The following is a 7,486-nucleotide window of genomic DNA, read 5'->3' as shown; positions in this document are numbered from 1 at the left end:
GACCAATTAGTAGGCTCTGTGTCCAGGAGAAAATGAATATACTTACCAGTAATATTAATGCTTATCTACGGCTCTTCTGGGAGGATCTAAATCATTGAAGCGTCCTCCTTTGTTTCCAGCTGGGAACTGGGGCCTGCCAGTCCTGTCTGCCACAAGGACTTGATGTGGGCCACCTTGGCCAAGTGTCCTTCAGAGACACACTTAAAGCAAGTGAGTGGGAGCTTCCTCTCTACTCCCTTGCCTATCTGTTGCAGCCTGAATTACATCCTTCATTACCTTATTCATATGGTACTTCTTAAAAATGCTCAGTGTCAACCAATTCATTTTGGTATTATTGTTATTGTTGTCTACTGTCGTGTTGGAGCTAACCCATAGCTGGCCCTGGAGGAGATTGTTGATCCTTCTCCTACTGAGCTTCAAACCATGTGCCTTCAGGATTGCATTGCAGCTCCTTGCTGCTAGGCCAGCAGAGCAACTGAGTATTCTCTCCATTTTCTTTTAATGCTTTGTGGATCACTTGGGACTTTAAGAAATGCTGAGAGAGTGTTGATTTTTTTTCTTTTGGTGTGTTTTTTTAATTTTCTCATTCTCTGACTTCAGGTCTTTGACCATTTCCTTGTAATATTTTGCTTTGCTTTCTTGGGTTGATAACACAATTACAAAGTGGCCAAAAGATATGGAAAGAATTTTCACAGAAGATTTTCAGATGGCAAACAGAAATATGAAGAAATGCTCCAAATCTCTGGCAATAAGAGAGATGAAAATCAAAATCACATGAGATACCATCTCACTCCAGTGGCAAAATTTAACAGGAAAGCACATAATAAATGTTGGAGAGGATATGGCAAGTTAGGAACTTGTATACACTGTTGGTGAGTTTGTACAATGGTACAACCACTGGAAGGCAGTTTGACTTTCCCTTTAAAAAGCTGCACATAGAACACATATGACCCAGCTATTCTACTGCTTGGAATATTCCCTGAGAAAATGAGAGCTGAGGCACAAACAGGGACTTGTACACAAATGTTCATAGCAGCATTATTCACCATAGCAAGAACATGGAAACAGCCCAAATGTCCATCCACAACAGAATGGATTGTGAAATTATCATACATTCATATGATGAAATACTATTCACCACACAGGAGCAATGATTTTGTAAATTACTACCTAACTTGTGAGGAACTGGAGAACATTCTAAAAAGTGAACTAACTCAGTCTCATAAGGACAAATACTGTATGAGACTATTATTGTAGAACTATGAGGATCCAAGTTGGGGAGGGGGTAGGAGCAGAGAGGTGAAGATGGAAGGGAGGTTAATCGTGGGATCACACAATTTGATGGGTGGAGGGTGTGTGTGAAGGGAATGGAAAAGATCCAGTATGAAAAACAATGGATATAAAAGTTGTAACTAGCAAGAGAGTAGAGAGAAAGCCCCCACTCACTTGCTTTAAATGTGGCTCTGAAGGACACTTGGCCAAGGTGGCCCACATCAAGTCCTCGTGGCAGACAGGACTGAAAGGCCCCAGCTCCCAGCTGGAAACAAAGGAGGATCCTTCAATGATTTAGATCCTCCCAGAAGAGCTGTGGGTGAGCATTAATATTACTGGTAAGTATATTCATTTTCTCCTGGACACAGAGCCTACTAATTGGTCTTAAAAGCCTTCTGAGGTCCCAACTCTTGTCACTATTTCTTAGTTGTTGGAATGGACGGAAAACCTCATAAGCAGTTTCTTACTTCACCTCTACCTTACATGCGAACTTCCAAGTTGTAAACCAACCCAGTGGTAGATGGAATTTGCTCCAGGACTTAAGAACAGTAAATGACATAGCTGAGCCTCTACATCTTGTGGTTCCTAACCTGTACACTATAATAGACAAAGTGCAAGTCTATAGGCCTTTTATTGTAAGAACCACCTTCCTTCTGTAACTTGATTTGTGCCACTATTAGAACCTCTACTCGGAATATTATTGCTTTTTAATTTTTGACTCATGTACTTTTAACTTGTTAGTTAAATTGGTGTCTTCTAGGCTGCAACACTTCCATGATACATCTTCAAGGATATGAACATGTACGGCTAAGTACAACTGATAACAGTGCATCTAAATTCCAAAATCAATCTCCATAATAGTCTATGTGTTTCCTACTGCCAAAGGGGCCCTTTAGAGTAGTGAGAGAAGGTCTTCACCCTGAAACCCACAGCGTCCCTTTTCAGCAGGAAGTAGCTAAGAGAATACGCCATCCCCTCTTCCTTATGAATCAGGGTGAAGTCTCTCTCAGGGAGGAGTGATAGGGAATGGCAAGGGACACACTGACAAAGGAGATTAATCAGAACTGGCTTTGACAAGCACTGTGGCAATTGGACAATTAAAACAGACATTCGGGGGGGAAGAAGAACGAACTGGGGAGGAGGGTAGAGAAAACAATGCAACAATGAATGAATGAAAACCCAAAATCTCTGTAAATGTTTATTAAAACTAAAAAAATTTAATAATAATTTTTTTAAAGTTGTAACTAAACCAGTAGGTGGTTGTTTTTGTTGATTGCCTTCGAGTCGAGCACAACTCATAATGATCCTATGAACAAAAGGCCTGAAGCCTTTCTATGACTATTGACATTTATCAAAGTTCATAGAGTTTCCAGAGAGGCATGCTGTTTAGGAATTGGATGTCACTCCTGCTTCCAACAAACCAGTATAATATAATTAAAAACAAAACAAAACAAAAACACACAACACTATCTGCAGAAAACTCAAGCAAGATCCACACCTCACTCCATACACACAAAAAACCAACTCAAAGCAGATCATGGACTTAGGACTAAAACCAAGGACTATAAATGTCATTAAAGAAAAGCTTGGAAGACCCTCTAGAAGTCCTAATCCACAGCATACACAGTCTTCTAAGCATCCTGAAAAATCTACAACCAAGAGAGGATAAAACACATGAATGGGACCTTCTAGAATCAAATCCCTATGCACATCCAAAAACTTCTCCAACAGGGTAAAAAGGGAAGCCACAGACTGGGGAAAAATATTAGGTAACAACATGTAAGACAAGGGACTTACATATAGAATTTATAAGATATTCGAGCACCACAACAACATAAAGGTCAACAACCCAATTGAAAAATGGGCACAGGATATGAACAAACACTTCACCAAAGCAGACATTCAGACGGCAAACAAGCATATGAAGAAATGCTCAAAATCCCTAGCTCTAAGAGAGATGCAAATCAAAACAACTATGAGATATTTTCTCACCCCATTTAGAATAGCAAAATTTAAAATTTAAAAGAACAGCAAACATCAAATGCTGGCGAGGTTGCGGAGAAACTGGAACCCTTATTCACTGTTGGTGGGAGTGTAAAATGGTACAACCACTATGGAAGGCTGTATGGCACTCTCTCAAAAAAGTTGCAAATAGAAATACCATTTGACCCAGCAATTCCACTCCTGTGAATATACCCCAAAGAAACCATAACTGCCACCCAAGCAAATATATGCATACTTGTGATTATTGTGGCTTTGTTCACAATAGCAAAGAGTTGGAAAAAAACCAAGTACTTATCAACAAATGAATGTATAGAGAAACTCTGATATAGTTACACAATGGAATACTATGCTGCTTTAAAAAACAAGGAAATCTTAAACTATTATACAAAATGGGTGACCCTGGAGGACATTATGCTGAGTGAGATATCTCATCACTAAAGGACAAATACTGCATAATGCCACTGTTATAAAGTGGGACAGACGTTGGGGTTGGGGGGAAACTAAGAAATGTATACTGCATTGAAACAGATGAAGGAGAGAACTGTTTAAAAGGGATATATGATTAGGTATTATTGTCATGACAGGAGTCCAGAATGAAAGCTGCATAGTGGAGTGGACTTGGGGGGAGGGATTGTATAACAATGAAAGAATTTTTCTTTTACTTTTCAAAGAGAAGAGTGAATTGCGGGAAGGGGTGGACAGGAAGAAAAGCGCAACAATGAATGACTGGAAACACTCTGTAAACTTTCATTAAAATTAATAAAAACACTCCCCCAATACTGATAATAAACACTCACTGCTGTTGAGTTCCATCCAACTCCTCACATACTCCATCCCATATACTTTTTTAGTTACAACCTTGAAACAGTGGATTTTGAGACTATAAATCCATTTTGCTCAGCACTGTTCAATAGAAGTAGAATGTAAACTATTAATGTGAGCCAAAAATGTACTTAGTAGTTTCTAGTTCTTGTTGTTAAGTGCTCTCAGGTTGTTTTTTATCTCATAACAACCTCATGCAATATAGAGTTTTCTAGGCTATAATCTTTATGGGATCAGATCATAAAATCTTGTAGAGCTTCTGGGTAGGTGTGAACTACCAACCTTAAGATTAGAAGTTGCTCTCTGAACTGTTGTGCCACCAGGAATCCTTCAAATTTTCTAACAGACATGTTTAAAAAGTGAAAATGGGCTTAGATTTTAATGATTTTTTTTCATTGTGAAAAAAATCTTTATTTTAAGAAAAAAATTTAGTTAACAAGTTTTACTTAGCTAAATCCACCCAAAAGGAAATCACAGTACAAATAAAGGTTTGTCAAGCCCTCAGCAATTCCTACTGTATTAGTATTGTGTCTCAATTTTCAAGATTTTTAATGAAAACAAATTAGAATGAACAAACATGAGAAATGTTTCTCTTTGGATTAGGGATCTAGCACTTTTGAGTTTTCAAAAAAAAAAAGCATGTCTCTCAAATGTGTTTGCTGTAACGTGGTGCCAAAGATCCACATTTAATGCACTTTAAACTACATTAAATCAGACATCATTCTGAAACATACTACCAAAATGTTAATTGAGAAAAGCTGAAAATAAGTTGTTTATAGTTTACTCAGTATCTTTATCACATGCTAGAAGAAAGTTTGAATGAGAAAACACTAAAGAGGCAAATTTTTTTTAATCCAGATTTCATAAACTCAAGGTGTAAAATAGGTCCCACAGCTTCCTCTAAGTAATAAATGCTTTCCACTTCTTGCTGGCTGCCTGTGAAAATTTGAAGTTAACTCAAATGTTTCTAGAAAACTAGTCATATCCATCCATGCTGTTCTGCTGACCACTATAGCCAACCCTGTAACAGCCACTGACCAACTGGCTCTCAAGGCCAGTGTAGGTGGACTGGGTCGACACTCCCATGCCCTGCATCATTTGGCTACTGCCCCATCACTAGGCCCTGTGATTGAATTTAAGAAGAGCTCTATGAATCTGTGCTGCATGTTGGCTCTGTCTTTTGACATGGTGGCCACAGCTTCTCCATGAGTGGCAAACTCAACATCTGCTTCTCCAGTCACTCTTCCGTCTGGGCCAATCTCAATATGCACTCTCACAGGGTTGGGTGGAGAGAAGTTATAAATGTCATTCTCAGTCGCTTTGTATGGAAGCCCCCCTCATGTGGACACAGTGTCCAGTTGTGCTCTGAACAGCAAACTCGCTGTCTCCATATCTGTGATCATACATTCCTGACAGACAGTAACTGAGATCTCTTACAAATAAATCAGTGGTGAAACCATAGCTGGCACTGAGGCCACTATACTCCTCATAGCCCACATAACCTGTGCTATAAGCCCCAGACCTCATTCTGTCAAAGCCTGCTTGTTTGATAATGCCAGTGTATCTCCGGGCAGTACCAGGCCTGTCATAGGGGCCTGGTCACTGCACAGACATGAACTTTAGAGGGGGATCAGAGTATGATCTCACTTCTTCCTGACTGCTCTTGAATACTTCTGTATACCTGTGCCCTATTCTTTCCTTGTGCTTCCCTAGAGCCTTCTCAGCTAATTCCTGTGAAGCAAATTGCACAAAGGCTTCCCCTGTAATTTTTCCCTCAGGGTCCACTGGCAAAGTGATCCCATTTGGCATGATTTCTAATCCTGAGAAGAATTGAACAATTTCTTCTTCTGTGCATCCAAATGGGAGTCCTCGAAGTCTCACAAAGCCATCACTGGCAGTGTCGGCACTATTTCGACTACTGTGCTTCAACACCAAATTCATTTCTGTTCTATGGGACTCGAATACCTCAATATAGAGGTGCCCCATGCTTTCCCTGTCTTTCTTCAGGGCCATTTTTACATCATCTTCTGATTCAAGTTCAACAAAAGCTTCACCACTCTGCCTGCCTTCTCAGGTATAGAGGAAATGAACACCTGCCACACCATCATGAATTTTGCATTCAGACAGGAAATTCTGCACATCTTCAATAGAACAAGACCACGGCAAGCCGTAGAGCTTGACCACAAATCCTTCACCTCCCTCAGGACCCAGCATCATGAAGACAGGTCAAGGGTCAAATCAGCTTACTGAGGGCTTTTTAGATGATAATAGAAGTCCAGTCTCGTGATGTTCTGGCAGTTATTAATTATCCTCAGGCTCCGCGACTCCACATTCCCACCCTTCACATCCAGCGCCTCGCTCGGCCGGCCTGAGCACCTGCATCTGCAGCTCCCATAAGACACGACACAACCTGGTTCTACCGCGGAGCCTGAAGCAGATTTTAATGATTGTTGAGTGGAATCCACTTCCTAAACAACATGCCTCTGGAAACTCTATCAATTTTGATAAATAATTATAGAAAGGCTTCAGGACTTTTGTTCTAGGGTCTCCATGAGTCATGCTCGACTCAAAGGCAATCAACAACAACAAGAATTGTCTTTAGATGCCACTGAGTCAGTCACTACTCATAGCAAGTCCACATGCAACAGAACAAACCATGTCACCATCCTCAAAATTACAATCAGGTTTGAGCTCATGCTTGGCAATCATCATGTAAATCCAACCTATGAGAGCCTTCTTTTTTGCTGATCCTGTATTTTAACAAGCATGATGTCCTTCTCCAGGGACTGACTGACAGGGCCCTTCCTGATAATCAGACCAAATCATGTGAGAACGAGCCTTGCAATCCTTCATTCTGAGGAGCATTCTGGCTGTTCTTCCAAGACAACTATTGTCATTTAAAGGCATCAATTCTTCATTGATCTTCCTTATTCACTGGTCAGCTTAAGGTAGCCCTACACTTTATAACCCACTCTTTAAAATATGGGAAGCTGTGGCTCCACCATACTTACCTCTAAAGAGCATTCTGATTGCATTTCCTCCAACGCAGATTTGTGCGTTCATTCCGCAAGTTGTGCTATAATGAGCTCTTGTAGCTTAGCCCATAGAGGAGTTGTATTGTTAACCCAAAGGTCATGCTTCTTTGGGGGTTCAAGTCCACTAGCAGTTTTGTGGGAGGTAGAAAGATGGGTAATCGTCTCCTGTGCAATTTACAGCCTCCACAAGAACCTGCTGGAAGGTCAGCTACGAGTCAGTTCTGACTGAACAGCAATGAGAGAGTGTTACAGGTGGCTTAGTGGTAAGGAATTGTGCTGCCAATGCAGGCATATGTGGTTCGAATCCACCAACTACTCTATGTGAGAAAGCTGAGTAATCAATTCCCATGCAA

At 40.5% G+C, this 7,486-nt stretch overlaps 1 pseudogene; it reads right to left on the bottom strand.

Annotated features, from left to right (window-relative positions):
* Positions 1 to 5,073: 5,073 nt before the first annotated feature.
* Positions 5,074 to 6,315, bottom strand: LOC102863550 (annotated as a pseudogene).
* Positions 6,316 to 7,486: the final 1,171 nt, after the last annotated feature.

Source organism: Elephantulus edwardii, unplaced genomic scaffold (assembly GCF_000299155.1).
Source record: "Elephantulus edwardii isolate Elephantulus edwardi_28Jun2011 unplaced genomic scaffold, EleEdw1.0 scaffold00161, whole genome shotgun sequence".
In the NCBI taxonomy this organism is placed as follows: domain Eukaryota; kingdom Metazoa; phylum Chordata; class Mammalia; order Macroscelidea; family Macroscelididae; genus Elephantulus; species Elephantulus edwardii.
Note: the sequence above shows the minus strand (reverse complement) of the source record. Positions and strands in the feature narration are given on the sequence as shown.